Source organism: Corythoichthys intestinalis, chromosome 14 (genome assembly GCF_030265065.1).
Source record: "Corythoichthys intestinalis isolate RoL2023-P3 chromosome 14, ASM3026506v1, whole genome shotgun sequence".
NCBI classification, from domain to species: Eukaryota; Metazoa; Chordata; class Actinopteri; order Syngnathiformes; family Syngnathidae; genus Corythoichthys; species Corythoichthys intestinalis.
The window spans coordinates 10,956,642-10,974,365 of record NC_080408.1 but is presented as its reverse complement, the minus strand read 5'-3'; the positions used below and the strand labels follow the sequence as shown (position 1 = coordinate 10,974,365).

The 17,724-nt window shown below is 38.4% G+C and overlaps 1 protein-coding gene across 10 annotated transcripts in view; it reads left to right on the top strand.

The window, feature by feature from the left end:
• LOC130929666 (receptor-type tyrosine-protein phosphatase S-like) overlaps window positions 1-17,724 on the top strand; it is a 311,121-nt gene that overhangs the window by 2,792 nt on the left and 290,605 nt on the right. For 2 of the 10 annotated variants that reach the window (XM_057857032.1, XM_057857033.1), the window contains exon 1: window positions 6,388-8,706. The exons of the other annotated variants lie outside the window; for them this stretch is intronic. The gene's annotated coding sequence lies outside the window, so the exon portion shown is untranslated. Of the gene's footprint in view, window positions 1-6,387; window positions 8,707-17,724 lie in introns of those variants that run through there. 10 annotated transcript variants of the gene reach the window in all.

Here is a 17,724-nt window from a genome sequence, read left to right as displayed (position 1 = left end):
TTCTTTTAAACCAAATATTATACATCAATTAATGATTCTAAGCTAAAAAATGATAGACAGTTCGAATGATAAATATAATTACTTACCTTCTTTTCATTGCTGGGTTGAAACAAAAGCGGTTGCGCGGTGTAAACGGACAAATTAAAAATAGTTCGGGGGGCTTAATGCGCCATGAAACTGGCATGGCAGCATATAGACATATTGTTCGATCAAAAACAACAGTTCTTTTGGCTTAAAATCGAGTAGTTTATTTTAAAGAGGGGTGCAAGAGCAGAAACTGTTTTTTTCAGCCTTGTCTGTGTTTTCCGCCATATATACTGTATATGGCAATATACATATGTGATATGGTAGTGCCTTATTAGCACTTTGCACTTGCAAACTGATGGTAGAATATATGCACTTTTACCATAACTTCAGTTAAAGTTGCTCACTCATTTTTCACTGAATGTTTATTCAGAAAACCTTGAAGTTGTTACATTTATCATTATTAAAGAATCCAGTGGGGCAACACAATACAATTAGCCATAATATGTTAAGTCTAGGGTTGTTCCGATCATGTTTTTTTGTTCCCGATCCGATCCCGATCGTTTTAGTTTGAGTATCTGCCGATCCCGATATTTCCCGATCCGATCGCTTTTTTTTTTGCTCCCGATTCAATTCCAATCATTCCCGATAATTTTTCCCGATCATATACATTTTGGGAATGCATTACGAAAAAAATGAATAAAACTCGGACGAATATATACATTCAACATACTGTACATAAGTACTGTATTTGTTTATTATGACAATAAATCCTCAAGATGGCATTTACATTATTAACATTCTTTCTGTGAGAGGGATCCACGGATAGAAAGACTTGTAATTCTCAAAGGATAAATGTGACTTTGTATATTGTGACTAAATATTGCCATCTAGTGTATTTGTTGAGCTTTCAGTAAATGATACTGTAGCCATTTAATGGTTCTGCCCAAATGCATGATGGGAAGTGCACCCATGTCTGTGCATAGTGGCACCAACTGATATATCTTCTCTGCATTGGAAAATAACACATGGTGTTTAGAAAAAGTTCAACTTCTATCTTTCTTCCCCACATTGCTTCCCCCGATAGTCCTAATTATTGAAAGGGGGATTGTAAGGCTTTAGCCAATTAAAAAAAGGTTCCAAAAGACTGCCAAAACTCACTCTACTCATCTTACGCTGCCTTTCAGCTCTATATGTAGGTGAAACCGCGCCATTACAGATTGAACGCGACAATACATGAGTGGGTTGGGCAGCGCATGCGTTAATTGCGTTAAATATTTTGACGTGATTAAATTAAAAAACATTAATTACTGCCGTTAACGCGATAAATTTGATAACCCTACTTTAAGCCAAAACTAAAGACTCTGGATGAGTGTAAGACATTTTGTCTGTAACGTTAAATACAATAAGAAAACGATTTAATTAAAGAAAAAAAAATTTTTTTTTAAAGGCATGTCCGATATTTTTCTGCCGATTCCGATACTTTGAAAATGACGTGATCGGACCCGATCGATGCCGATCGATCGGGACATCTTTAGTTAAGTCCATGACCGCATATATTGCTATTGGATTTTTGGAGTTGGAGAATATCGGGACATTGGTTAAAAAGTCATTGTTGGACAACTAAAATTTATATATATATATATATATATATATATATATATATATATATATATATATATATATATATATATATATATATATATATATATGTATATGTAATTACTGTAAAATTATTTTTGTTTTGTAATACTAAATCAGTGCATTCTCCGTTGAAAGTAAAGTAATTGTTATCACGGCTTGGTCAGACACTGCTCAACTCATTGTCTACCATGCATTGATGGCGTTAGACATCCAATCCATTTTAAGTGGGAGGGTTAGCAGGGACGGTAGGGACATAACACATCCAACTTTTCAGGATGGTCAAATTGTTCCCACCAATGTTTAGGCAACCTTAGTTGCATTTTATAATGAGTTCAGCTATATAGGCAATTTAGATTGCCTTCCCATATATTGTAAGGATAGAACTGACCCTACCATTTTTAAGTGAATTACTGTACTTTCATTATTTTTAGACCCACACTGACCACTTTTCACTTGAATATGCCAGTTCATTTTTTTCCTCAAACACGTTTGATTGGCTATGTTCAAATACTGGAATTTGAATTTGCTGATAAAATCCAGACATATATTATGGAAGTTTTCAAAATGTTTCACTATAGTTTTTGAAAACAAAAGTCTGGATCAAACGGTGTATCACCTGAACCAATACATATGCACTGCAAAAACACACCTCTTTAACAAGTTACAATCCCTTGTTTTGAGTGTAATTCTACTAGAACTAAGTGAAATGATCTGATCATTTTGCCTATAAATTAATTAGGTTCATATTCGTTCATATTACACAGCATTGGCACGTTATTTCTTAGTACTCGCCTACGACGTCATTTTAGTATCATATCAGGAAGCTAAGAATAGGAAGTGCTTCCAATTTGAACATGAAATGCTCCGAATGCTAGCATACCAACTATTATCGTCTATGCCCCTCTCAAATGCACAAGGTAATCCAAAACCAATAATAATAGTACACGCAATGTTATTTGCTTACATCCCTGTAATTATTCGATAGGTAATGACTCTTCCGTATTGGATATCTTCAAGATGTTGCTGGTGTGCCCAATGTTGAGGTCTGTGAGCATAAAGCCAAAGTAGCTGCACAAGTATGAGACCTTGCTGAAGGTCTCCAGACACACACGCATCCATTTTTAAACCAGGTGGTTGTTTGCCATTACCATTGCGTGTTTGCACATACACGTGTGCCTGTGTGCACAGGAGTGAAGGCTAGGAGATGCTGGGACGGTGAGTTGACTTGATGCCCTTCTCCAGATGAATCACAGGTTGTGATGTGTCAGCAGGGATGAATTATGCACACTCCTTCACGACCTCTCATCTCCTCCTTTCCTGTCCACCTCTTGTCTTCAGTCATTCGACTCCCCTTTTATCACAGTTGACAGATTTGAAGACATCTTCATCGTCCTCCTACGCCACTTTCTTTTCTTATATACAAAGGAGGGTGACGCTACAGCTTCATGCTGCTGCCTCCTTCTTTTAACTAGATCTGGGGTCCAACTTTGTCATGATTTAAGAGTGTATATGCAGAAAATGGCGAATTTTGTAAATATTCAGACAGTATTATCAAATCATGGGAAGAAGACGTGAGGGCATTGACTCAGTTTGACAGTCACATCCCTGACTGACAAGATGGCTGAGATAAGACGAGACAAAGTGCATCATCAGAACTTGGGGTCATCAAATTAAAAGTGCAGTTTTGACACACGTATGATAATTCAAACACTGGTCTAGATCTCTGCTGTCGTGCTCAAGAACTTTTTGGACACCTCAGTCAAGGAACTTTGTAGTTTGACATGGACATGCAACCTGATTTTTTTTTTTTTTTTTTGCTGTGGAAAATATTAACTCAGACGCAACCAATGTGGATATCTTTAGGCTTCTATAACAATTCAATGCAAGCTGTTAAAAATGAAGAGACAGCGAGAACCAAAAGTGATATTTGCCATGTGGCATTTTTTTGCCATGTGGCAAAATTGATTTTGCCATGTGGCATTTTTTTTTGTATGTGGCAAAACTGATTTGGATTTTGGAAAATTTGGACGTGCATAGCCGTCAATGGCATAGCCTGACTTGGTTGCCAGTTGAATGTCAATGTGCTTAATGCTAAGTGTATGGTCAAAAATCACAGCCACACATGTTTTTTCTGCCATTTAAAATGAATGGATAATTTAGACGTGCATAGTTGTCAATGGCATGGACGTGCATTGGCCTTCAAAACTGCCATATACCCCCCAAAATGCCACATACCCCCCACCCCAAAAAAATGCGACAAACCAAAATAATTTTTGCCACATACAAAAAAAAAACCCACATGTCAAAATCCATTTTGCCACATGGGAAAAAAATGCCACACGGCAAAATCAATTTTGCCACATGGCAAAAAAAAAAAAAAAAAATGCCACATGGCAAAAACATGCCACATGCCACGTGGCAAAAAAAAGCCACATGGCAAAAAAAAAAGAATGCCTAATGGCAAAATCAATTTTGCCAGATGACAAAAAAAAAAAAAAAATCCCACATGGCAGAAAATGCCACATGGAAAAATCAGTTTTGCCACATGGCCAAAAAAATGCCACATGGCAAATTCAGTTTTGCCACATGGCCAAAAAAATGCCACATGGCAAAATCAGTTTTGCCACATGGCAAAAAAATGCCACATGGCAAAATTGATTTTGCTACATGGCAAAAAGAATGCCACGTGGCAAAAAAAGCCACATGGCAAAAAAATGCTCAATGGCAAAATCAATTTTGCCAGATGGCAAAAAAAAAAAAAAAAATCCCACATGGCAGAAAATTCCACATGGCAAAATCAGTTTTGCCACATGGCCAAAAAAATGCCACATGGCAAAATCCATTTTGCCACATGGCCAAAAAAATGCCACATGGCAAAATCCATTTTGCCGCATGTCAAAAAGAATGCCATATGGCAAAATCCATTTTGCCACATGGCAAATACCACTTTTGGTTCTCGGCCTTGCTGTAAAAATGTATGAATGAAATACAAATGTAGCTATGTGTCAGCATTCGATTTTGCTGCAAAAGATGCTTTTCATTAAAAAATTCAGTTAAAATTGTAATACACTGCTTAACCTTCATACGATTTTCCACTATATTTGCTTTTATCCAAACCAAAGAAGTGGTTTAAATGCGATGGCCTTCTCTATCCTGCTTAGAACTCCTTGGTGTTCTTTGTCTCACTCAGGGACATGTTACCACCTGAGCCAAAACTGCACTCGCTAAAAATCAAGCTTACAAGTTTTAGTGTAGAGAATTTAGCTTTTAGCTCCAGGCGCAGCTTCACAGAGCCTGTAGCATATCTACTTTCAGACTCACCAACCACAAGGAAGAACAGTAGGCCCTCGTCAGCTGCATTTGTAAAGCAATAGTTTTAAAAGACCTCCACTGAGCAGAATGACGTCGGGTTAATTAAGCAGCAGTATTGGAAGCAAGTCATCTCTTTTAAGGCAGTAATCTTAATAATATAGTCCAAGTAGTCTATGATTTCTGTAATTGTAGTTGTTAGTCTGAGAGACCCGCTTAACTGCTTTTCAATAATTGCATATGTGTACAATGACAGTGAAGAATTTTATTGTTTGTTTTTATTTCTAATATAGTAATACTGTATATCCACGTTAATCAACCTCAGGACAGTAGTTAGACAGCTGAGAAGCATTACAATACATTTTAATGTTATGGGGACTATAGACGCAGTTTGTCCTGTTCTTGAGCTACATAAAGCATCCCAATGGGAGGTAAAGTCATTTCATTGATGGCTGATATTGTTCTGTCTTTCACCATTACTGCCTTCGTGGTTTCACTTTACTGTAATTGCCTGTTTTTTTCCCCAGTTGCAGCCAAAGCATTCTTGGGCAAAATGAATCTCAATCATTGTAACAGCATCATTGACCAATTGTGATCTTTTGTACTAGATAGCCATCTTCACCGATGGCTGGCGAATGTGTAGGCTACTTTTTAAAGGCATTTGAACTCATTAGCTGCCATTGATGGTGATAGACGAATCAGATCTACTCTTAGGGGACGTTTCCATGGTGACTCTCCGGGAATACGAAAAATTTCAAATTTGCATTTGCGTCTCCATTTGAACAATGTCGCAATTCCGCATGAAAACGATGTAGTATTCATGCCAGGCACTAGGGGGCGGTGCAGATTTACGGGGCGACAGAGAATGATGCACTTTGACCCCACTAAGCTCCCTCAGCCCGGAAAAAAATATTCCCGCCTACTCGAAGCAATGGCATTTTTGTTTGTTCAAAAAAGGCACCCAAATTGAAACATTCAACATATTTAATTTAAAAATATTATTAAAACATTAAATTAAAGCCGACATTCATTCATTCATTCATTCATTCATTTTCCATGCCGCTTTATCCTCACGAGGGTCGCGGAGGTGCTGGAGCCTATCCCAGCTGACTACGGGCAGTAGGCAGGGGACACCCTGAACTGGTTGCCAGCCAATCGCAGGGCACACGGAGACATACAACCATTCACGCACACACTCATACCTACGGACAATTTAGAGTGTTCAATCAGCCTACCATGCATGTTTTTTTTTGGATGTGGGAGGAAACCGGAGTTCCCGGAGGAAACCCACGCAGGCACGGGGAGAACATGCAAACTCCACACAGGAAGGCCAAAGCCCGGGATTGAACCCTTGATCTCAGAACTGTGAGGCAGACGTGCTAACCACTCAGCCACCGTGCCGCCATTAAAGCCGACATTCCGCCATATTTGTTGTTTTTAATGTTTGGTAGCACCGCTGCGCACGCCCAATGTGACGTGTACGAGTGCTGACGTTAACGGCGCGGTCTCGCGCCGCGGGAGCCTTTGATATGCATGCAGAGGAAGCCCCCCTCAATCCCCCGCAATCGGATTTTTCCACTTTGGAGACAGGATTCAGAATTTTTTGTCTTCGCCTTCCGTCTTCGCCAACACCATATGCACGCGAAGTGAGTCCACTACTCAGTCATTGCGTCTTTGTGTCGCAGAGTCGCCATGTAAACTGCCCCTAAATGAACTGTTATTAAATTGACCTCACAAGAATGTCCTACTGTTAAACAGCATTTTTCGGACTATAGGTCGCACAAGCAAAAAAATGCGCAATGAAGAGGAAAAAACGTATTAGTTGGAGTATAAGTTGCATTTTGGGGGGAAATTTATTTGATGGAATCCAACACCAAGAACAGACATGTCATGTTGAAAGGTTACAATTTAAAGTGAAAATAGCGAACAGCTGAACAACTGTACAGTACGCTAGCGGTATATGATGCATAAACAATGAATTGAGAACGATATGTTAACGTAACATAGCTATTAAGAGTCAGTCAGATAACTATGCATAAAGAACATGCTAACAAGTTTACCAAACCATCATTGTCACTCAAAATCACTGAATCCAATGAACTGCCAATATTGAAAAACAGGCCTTGAGCGCCCTCTTGCTGTGTAGTGTTAAAATAACAAGTGAAATGATAAAATACAGTTATTCCCCGGGTTACGAATGAGTTGCTACGCTGGCGACAACCCAAATTTCCGTGCAAGTCGGAATTAACCCTTTAACTACCCCTGAATCTCAAAATATCTGTCCAAAAAGTGCAAAAATCTTGTATTTTGTTGAATGATGGAGGATGCACTGCCCTCTGGTGGCAGCATTGGATCTGGCTTGACTGTCGCCTTGTATGACTGAAGAGCAGACTCAGATGTCTGACATGGATAAAGGATAGCTGTGCTCTGGTTTTGCCCACATAAGGCTGTAAGTTGTTTCAGCTAATACATGTTTGTGTATGCATTTGTAGTTAAGTTTAGAGATAAAGTTTGTGGAGTTACGTGTTAGTGATTTGCTATCAGAATTGTAAATGCGTTAGCATTGTGGCATTTAAGCTAGCAGACTTTTGTTAGGCAAATTAGGTTAATTTAAGTTATTAAATTCACATATTGATCAGACTAGATGAACGTTTGAGCACCAATTGTTTTTTCGTCAAGTGTTTTATTGTTAAAATGCGTGTCATTTTCAACATAAGTCTACAAATGTATGTTAACAGCTTTACACATTGTCAAAATTGAAGGAAGTAAAAAGCTTCAAAGAGCACAATTGCCTTGTTTACGGTCTGTAAAGCTGAACAACTTAATGTTTAGAGAAGGCAGAACACATCATCTTAATGAAGTAAAAAAATAAGATGCTGTGAGTTATAGTAAGGTACTGTTTATGCGATAAAAATAATAAAACAAACAAACAACTGGAGACAAAATGGCGCAAGGGACTCCGGCGTCGTAAATTCGAAATCGTGTAAGTGGAGTACGACTATTTATAATGTCTCAGTATTTTCACAAATATGTCGCTCCAGAGTATAAGTTGCACCCCTGGCCAAATTATGAAAAAAGCCCACGACTTATAGTCAAGAAAATACGGTAATTGCTTTCACATTTTTTTCATAAATGAACTAATTGGCTGCCATCGACAGGGATAGACGTCCAATCCATTTTGGCTCGGATACAAACTCAGCCTTGATTTTACGGAGGGCAAGGCAAGGTGGAGGTGAACTCAAAAATACTTAAATATAACAAAAACAGAGTAAAAACAAAAAAAAACACAAAAAACAAAAGAGGGGATTGTAATTTACAAGAGCAAGGATCAACACAAGGGCTTGGACGCAGAATAGACACTCTGAAAGACACTGGGATAGACATTGACCGAACAGGAACAGACAGCACATGGGGAACTTAAATACAGACATTGGGTAACGAGACAATGAGACACAGGTGGTTGATACAAGAGGCAGCAGATTGGTCAAGACACAAGGAGCAGGCTACAACAGGTGAAATCAATGGGTAATCACATGGACAAGAAACACTATAGGGCAAAATCCTAACAAAACTCAACTCAAGGCATGACAGTTTTCATTTGCTCATGAGTCGCTGTCTATCAGACAGCATTCATCCAGAGAACCCCACTAGACACGTGAAAAAAACGATGGAATAAAACCCCAGAGTCACATTTTTTTTTTTACACAATCAACTCGTGAGGCTGATACGGTAAGACACATTATCTTATCATTGATTCCGTTTCCTTGAGTTTCCTATCATTGATTCAGTTGAGGTTTTGCCACAAGATGTTAGTGAGTGAAAACAGCTTATTTTATCAGAGTACTATTGATTTTTTAGAATGACGTTTTAAAATGGTAGGAATGAATATCTACTGAATATACGTCAGTATTACCGTAACTTTCAGACTATAAGGTGCAACTGACTTTAAGCTGCCACTCCCCAAATTTGACATGAAAACAGCATTTGTTCATAGATAAGCCACACTGGACTATAACCCGCAGCTGTACTCACTGTAATATGGGATATTTACACCAAAAGATATTAACCGGTAACACTATATTTGACAGCGGCATTGTAAGACTGTCATTAGATCAAAGGATCCACCATGAAGCTTTGAACCAATTGGCTGCAAAGTTTCATTTGGCCATCACTGCTCCCTTGGGGGAGACAGTCAACCTCTGCCTCTGTCAACACTGTTGTCGTGCCACATGCCTCCTAGCACGCATTGCAACTAAGGTTGTTCCGATCATGTTTTTTTTTGCTCCCGATCCGATCCCGATCGTTTTAGTTTGAGTATCTGCCGATCCCGATATTTCCCGATCCAATTGCTTTTTTTTTGCTCCCGATTCAATTCCAATCATTCCCGATAATTTTTTCCGATCATATACATTTTGGCAATGCATTAAGAAAAAAATGAATAAAACTCGAACGAATATATACATTCAACATACAGTTCATAAGTACTGTATTTGTTTATTATGACAATAAATTCTCAAGATGGCATTTACATTATTAACATTCTTTCTGTGAGGGATCCACGGATAGAAAGACTTGTGACTTTGTATATCGTGACTAAATATTGCCATCTAGTGTATTTGTTGAGGTTTCAGTAAATGATACTGTAGCCATGCCCAAATGCATGATGGGAAGTGGAACCCTGACTACGTAGTGCTACCAAATGATATATCTTCTCTGCGTTGGGAAATAACATAAGGTGTTAAGGAAAAGATCAATTGCTACCTTGCTTCCCCACATTGCATCCCTTGATATTTCTAATCGTAGGGAGAGGGATTGTAAGGCTTTAGCCAATTAAAAAAAGGCTCCAAAGGCTGCCAAAATTCACTCTACTCATTTTACGCTGCCTTTTATCTCTCTATATAGGTAAAACGGCGCCATTACAGATTGAGCGCGACAATGCGTGAGTGGGTCGTGCAGCGCATGCATTAATTGCGTTAAATATTTTAATGTGATACATTTAAAAAAAAAATTAATTACCGCCGTTATCGGGATAAATTTGATAACCCTACCTTAAGCTTAACTAAAGACCTTGGATGACTGTAACATACAGTGGTACCTCTACATACGATCGCTTCAACACACGAACTTTTCGACATCCAATGTAAAATTTGACTCGCCATTTGTTTCTACATCCGACGACATGCTCGAAATACGACGACAATGGCAGCACCGCAGACGAATGCACGGCGGATTTTCTTGTGTGACAAATCAACACTGGTTTCAGAAAAGGTTGGTACAGGTGGTGAAACAAGGAAAAAGTTGACGCTTACCTTCTAAATGAAGATGCAAATGACAGAAAAATATGAGCGTAGGGTGGGCATCCGTGAAATGGCTCAACAATACATCTCCACGGTCCTCCTCCGACCATCGTTCGCCAGTCTTTATAAGTTAAGCTGACAATTCTTATTGTGGTAACATCTCCAGAGAAATCGCCAACTTCGCCACGTTTTTATCATTTATTTCACAACTTATTCAAAACAAAAACACCTTCTGTCTGCCGCAATTGACGGTGTTCTCAAGAAAACATTCAAAGTGAAAGTGAAACTCAAGCTCACCGGTCTGTCTCTGGCACGTCAGCCCCGCGGTGCGTTCAGGGTCAGCAAAAAACGTCCGCCACATTAGAACCCGATTTGTTACATTAATACAGGAATTATTATTATTATTATTATTATTATTATTCCGATTTCGATTTATAATTTATTTGTTTTGCTATGTGTAATTGCCATTTGTAATAGTACCAGCAGTATTTTTTAAGGATTTAGTGAAGGTTTTTGGGCTGTGGAACGAATTAATGGAATTATAATGTATTCCTATGGGAAAATCCTGCTCGACATACGACCATTTCGACTTAAAAACAAGGTCCTGGAACAGATTAACTTCGTATGTAGAGGTACCACTGTATTATGTCTGTAACGTTAAATACAATTAGAAAACGATTTAATTAAAAAATATATATATATTAAAAAAAGGCATGACCGATATTTTTTTGCCGATTGCGATACTTTGAAAATGACGTGATCGGACCCGATGGATCGGCATCCCGATCGATCGGGACACCTCTAATTGCAACGCTACAGATGTAAATAACAATAAAAATTCATATTCTGTGCTAATTATTTCATCAGTTACTGTTGCAGTTGTTTCATTAATGGCTAATTATGGTATTTGGTAACACTTTGACAGTGGCGCCATAAGACTGTCATAAGATCATAATTATGACATGACACTTCCATGAGCATTAATGAATGCTTATGACAGATGTCATTTTTTGTCATCAGGCAAATTATTTCACTTTTGAATGGATGTAAAGATCTGAGCCAGACATAAATGGAGTTAGTGACATAATCCTAATGACATTAATGCCTATGATAGTGTCATGCCATAATTATGACAGTCTTATGGCAGTCTTATGATGCTGCTGTCAAAGAAAGTGTTACCTATTAACCCAAATAAATCAACAAATAAGCCGCAGGATTCAAAATGAGGGGAAAAAAGTAGCAGCTTATAGTCCAAAAATTACGGTAGTGAATATAACTATTATAAATGGCTATTTAGGAACAAAGACAATAACAACAGAATTGATTTACAACAAATAATAAATTATTTAGGGGAAACACTTTTGTTTTTTATGTAACGTTTATGCATTCACTAGATTAAAAAATGTCAATATCTGTATTCTGTGTTTATATTTTGGAGGAACACAATGTTCAGTATCAGTGACAGTACATAAATTATTGACGTTTAAGTCATGAGAGAGGCAGCAGACGACTACAGCTCAATTTAATAAACAATTCATTAAGTGGTGGGACCTTCTTCTCCCTGGTTTATTGCAGGTTCAGGTTAAGGCAAGCGTACGATGTTTCTTCCTGCAGTTCAATACTTCCGTCGACAATCTAGGGTCACAAACAAAAATGATTTGCTGCTTGTTGAACAGCTGCTGATGAATTTAGTTGATTTTACTCACTTTATCATTTATTTATTGTACTTTTAATTGTTTAATTTGTTATTTCAAGACACCATTGTGTTATCCTTTGTACTTCATTTTGGAAATAACTTGCTGCCTAGAAATTAATTGGTTCCAGAAGTAGTCTTGTAAAAGGAAAATTCCGTAAGTAGAAACACGTTTTCCATGTAAATGCCCTAATATGTTCCGAGGCCCCCAGAATTCAGACAAAAATCTATTGTAAAGCATTAAATGCATCAAAACATATAACAAATACACATTTGTTCCAATTACATTAATGCACTATAAACAAATGAAAGTTGTACATAATTTAAAAAACGAAGAATAGAGTAAAAAGTTAAAAGTTAATACACTCATGTAAAGCTGTCGGAACACCAATTGGCCTGAGGGGGCAAATGAAGAGGACTCTGGGATACACACATACAGTAGAGGTCCCTCTTAGCCAACTGGATGCTAGGGAGATGCTAGTCAATAGCCAATGGCAGAGCAACTATAGGTATGTTATGTTCAGTAAACTCTGGGAACTGCGAGTAGCAGCTCATACTGTATTTTTGCATCTCGTATCCTGAAATTTCTTTCCCAACAAGAGGCAATAGAGGCAACATATTCCCGTTGAGGCATGTCATAACCTGAAAATTCTGTTTGTAAATGCATTCGTAAGTAGAGGTACCACTGATACATCTTTTTGTAAATATTCTCCTCAACTTCATTACACTTGGTTACGTTTGTGAATTACAGGTAGTCCCCAGGTTACGACGTACCTGAGTTACCTGATTTTGACTTTAAGTCGCCGGAATCTCGTCTGCCATTTTGTCTCCAATAATTTTTTATCTTATTTTTTACGTTGCGTAACAGTGTCTCGTCTGCCATTTTTTTCCTTCACTTTACTAAAACGTATAATACTTGTTTTTGATTATTTTGGTTATTTTGAGGTTTAGGAGGTATTTAGGGATACTTAAAGGGTTAATTCCGGTTTATGCGGAAATTCGGGTTACGTCACCAGAGTAGGAAGAGAAGTTGTTAGTAACCCTGGGACTACCTGTACTGACAGTTTTTGGTCACACTTTACAATGAGGGTCTCTCAGTTAACATTAGTTAATGCATTTTTAGATAATAACTAATGTTTAGGTAACATTATAACCAAGGGCGTAGGTTTGCATAGGGACGGTAGGGACATAACACTACCAACTTTTCAGGATGCTCAAATTGTCCCCACCAACTTTTAAGCTACCTTATTTGGATTTTCACTCAGTTCCGCTATAAAGCTAATTTAGATTGTCTTCACATGTGTTGTTAGGATAGAATTGACCCTACCATGGTTAAGTGCATTACTTTCATTATGTTCAGACTTAAATTTACCATTTTCATTTTTTCCCCCTCAAACGCACGTTTGATTGGCTGATGACTAGAAACCCCACATTCACACAATCCCGAGAGAAATACATGTCAATATGCCGCTTCCTCCGCCCCCTTTGAAGATGAGCGATATTAGAAGATTTTTTCCCTTTTCCCTTTTTCCCAGCAGCAGCAGCAGCAGCAGCCTCTGTAAATTATGTAAAAAGATGTCAATGTTGTGGAGGTGGGGAACATGCCACTAACTCTGTTACTGACCACTGCATCAGAGTTAGCATAACATTAAACTGTGTGAACTTGCTAACCTGTAAAAGTCTAATAGAAAGCTGCTTAGAGAGGTGTCTTCCTGTATGTTTTCTACTGTCAACTTTAATTCAACTGCATTTTGTGCATTTATTCATTAATTAAAATGTATCTATTTTCTGAATAAAAAAAAATAAAAAAAAAGGATTTATATTTGCAGCCTATACACATTTTTAACCCCCCGCCCTCAGAACCCCCCCCCCCCCCCACACACACACACACACAAAAATACAACCACTGTAAATTTCCTTTATATGAAGGAAGTATTTTGAAAAAATGACTTTATCCCTATGAAAATAATTTTAACTATTTTCATTTTTATGTAGTAACCAGCAATTTTTGAGGAATGTACCCAATCTGTTTGGTCTTATTAATGTCCCGTCCCCAGCAAAACGTGCACATGCAGGTTGTGCTGTAATAGCGTCCCTACCAATGTTGAGACCAAACCTACGCCCTTGATTATAACAATTCATAAAATCCCTTATCTAACATTAATTATTATATTAATGAAAACTAGTTAATGCGTAACCAGACAGTAACTAAACTAATGGTGAAGTACCATTAAAAAAATAATATAATGCAATACTTAGCATTAAATCACATGTACATTACTGCATTATTACAGTTATTTATGTATACTGGTCAGAGTAAGTGAATATAATCTTCCAATTTTGGAAACATTGCTCTGTGAGTCATGACATGAGTCATAACTTTAAGTACGGTATTATAATTCTTTTTATTGTTTTTCAGTCGCAAGTTAAATTTAACACGCATTTCTCAGCAATGGAGTCCCACACTCTGTGACCTTGATGTATAAACATAGCACTCTCAAAAAATCAGCATACAACAATGTACAGTATATATGAGCTTTTGGAAGGAGCGGCCACATACCGCATGTCACTAACGGGAAAGAAAAAAAAAAAAACCCTCATTATTCCGGAATCTGAGGGAAGTTCAAGGCCCTAGCATACGTCAGGAAAGGGGTCCACTTTGCATAAAATTTGTTTTGCCCCCAAGCGTACACAGGATCTTCTTTAGGTGAACACAATATAAGATTGACTTCATCCAAAGCGTGTGAGAGGGTGAGATGGCAGATTTCCATGCAAGTAACATTAGTTGCTTTGTAAAAAGGGTAACGAAGGCAATTCAATTCAATTCAATTCAATTCAATTTTATTTGTATAGCCCTCAATCACAACAAATGTCTCAAAGGACTTTACAGAGACAATATGATACACAATTAGAAATGAAGCAACAAAGATGAATAGATACAGTTCAACTCCTGGGTATCCCCTATCCTTAAGACCCTCCATGCCGGCAAGGAAAAACTCCAAAAACTCCAGAGTCAATTGGGAGAAAATGAGAAACCTCGGGGAGTACCACAGTCAGGAGAGATCCACTCCCAGGACGGATAGACAGGAACCCCAGAACTGCTAATGGGAATTAGCAAGCAAAGTTACAGTCCGTAAAAATGCAGTGGAGTAAAGGAGCAAGAAGAGGTCCATCTAGCCAGATGAGACGGGGGTAGTAGCGAGGACGTCTATCCCGCCAGGGGTCTGGACAGTCAGGAGGCTGCAGCTGAAAAATAGCCCCTCTCCAGAGGGGAGGGGGGAAAGGGGACACCGGGTGACTAGTGATGAAGAGACTAGGCAACTAAATATTAAAATTGGAAAATAGAAATAAAGTAAGACAAGTGGTAGGTAGAGTAAGAAAAGAAGATAGAACTCAGCGGCTGTACTTCCCCCAGCATTATAGCTTCTAGTGCAGCTTAGACTAAACTGTGAGTCTACTCTGACTTCAACTAGCCTAACCATAAGCTTTGTCGAATAGGAACGTTTTTAATCTAATCTTAAATTTGCAGACTGTCTCGGCTTCTTTAATACTAGCTGGAAGCTGATTCCATAAAACAGGGGCTTGGTGGCTAAAGGCTCTAGCTCCGACAGTGCTTTTATAAACCCTGGGAACGACCAGTAGACCTGCATTCTGAGATCGGAGTGTTCTGTTGGGGCGGTATGGAACCAGAGCATCGGTGAGATAAGATGGCCCCAACCCATTAATGGTCTTAAATGTAAGAAGGAGTATTTTAAATTTAATTCTAAACTCGACTGGAAGCCAGTGAAGTGCCTGGAGCACAGGGGTGATGTGCTCTCTTCTATTGGTTCCTGTTAAAAGTCTTGCTGTTGCGTTTTGGACTAGCTGAAGACCTTTTAGAGAACTTTTAGGACAAGCTGCAAGTAGGGAGTTACAGTAATCCAATCTCGATGTAACGAACGCATGAATTAATTTTTCTGCATCGCTTTTAGATAAAATATTTCTAATTTTGGTGATGTTGCGCAGGTGAAAGAAAGCCGTTCTACAGGTTTGTTTAATGTGTGCTTTAAACGATAAGTCAGGGTCAAATAAAACTCCTAGGTTTTTAACTGTGGTGCTGGAGGCTACACTTACATTGTCCAGAGTGACTATCTGGGCAGCTAAAGAATCTCTCACACTTTTCGGGCCTATTATAAGGACTTCTGTCTTTTCAGGGTTAAGTAGAAGATAGTTAGTGCTCATCCAGGTATTTATATCTCGGACGCAGGCGCTTAGTTTTTCCACTTGCCTGACCTGCTCAGGTTTAATTGATAAATACAGTTGTGTGTCGTCAGCGTAACAATGAAAGTTAATGCTATGTTTTCTGATGATATTACCAAGAGGAAGCATATACAGCGTAAACAAGATGGGCCCGAGGACCGATCCTTGCGGCACACCATAACTAACTCTAGAGTACGATGATGATTGCTGGTTTACATTGACAAACTGGTACCTATTAGATAAATATGATTTAAACCAGCAGAGGGCTGCTCCTCTAATGCCTATGTCACATTCTAATCTCTGCAATAAGATATTATGGTCGATTGTGTCAAAGGATGCACTCAGGTCCAACAGAACCAGGATCGAGACTAATCCAACGTCAGCGGCAAGTAACAAGTCATTAGTTACTTTAACTAATGCAGTTTCAGTGCTATGATGAGCTCGAAAGCCAGACTGGAAATGTTCAAATAAACTATTGTCCTGTAGGTACTGACAGAGCTGTTTAATTACCACTCTTTCAAGGACTTTGGAGAGAAATGGTAAGTTAGAAATAGGTCTATAATTGGCCAAAATATCAGGATCAAGAGTAGGTTTTTTCAAGAGCGGTTTAATAACTGCATATTTAAAGGACTGTGGCACATAGCCAGTAACTAATGAGGTATTTATTATCCTCATCCATCTTGGATAATTCCAACACAGATAAGGATGTTCCAAATAGCGCTATGGTGGGGTCTGGACTTATTTGTCTGCAGCATATTTCTGAAATTGTCTTAAATACCTCCAACCAAAAGTTATATAAAGATGGGCAAGACTAGAACATGTGAGTATGATTAGCTAGTGAACAGTTACATCGTGCACAGGTAGGGGCAAAATGTTTTTAGATCTTGGACAACTTGTCCTTAGTCCAGTGTGCTCTATGAATAATTTTGCACTGAACAAGACCATGCCCTGCGCAAACTGATGAGGAATGAACTCTTTTCAGTACAACCTCCCATACTTCCTCCAAAATCATCCCACCCAGTTCCTGTTCCCACAGTGCTTTAATTGATGCCAATGAGACATTTTGTATGCTACAAATTTGGCCGTAAATAATCGATACACTGCCCTTGAGTAAAGGCAAAGGTGTTATAAATGTATCCAAAACATTCTCCTCTGGTAACGTGAGGAAGCAGGTGTTTAACGCATTCACTCCCAGACATTTTCACCAGAGCAAGGCCCTTCGCTCCCGGCCGTTTTACTGGATTTTGACTAATTTTGCAAGGCCCACAGAAATTTATTTTCTATTGCTACATAAACATGGAACCCACCAAAAGAAAGACTCTCTTATTTCTGCAGGAAAAAAGTAAGCTCATATCTTTTTCCATTCTTTAGAAATCAGCATTAGAAAATAGCTTAGTTTGAGCAATTTTCCAATTTCTGATGAAAAAACAGAAATTGAGCTTTTTGTGAATGCATACATTTCAAACATAACTTGGACTTTAACACAGCTATTTTTTGCTTTAGTGACATCCAAAACAT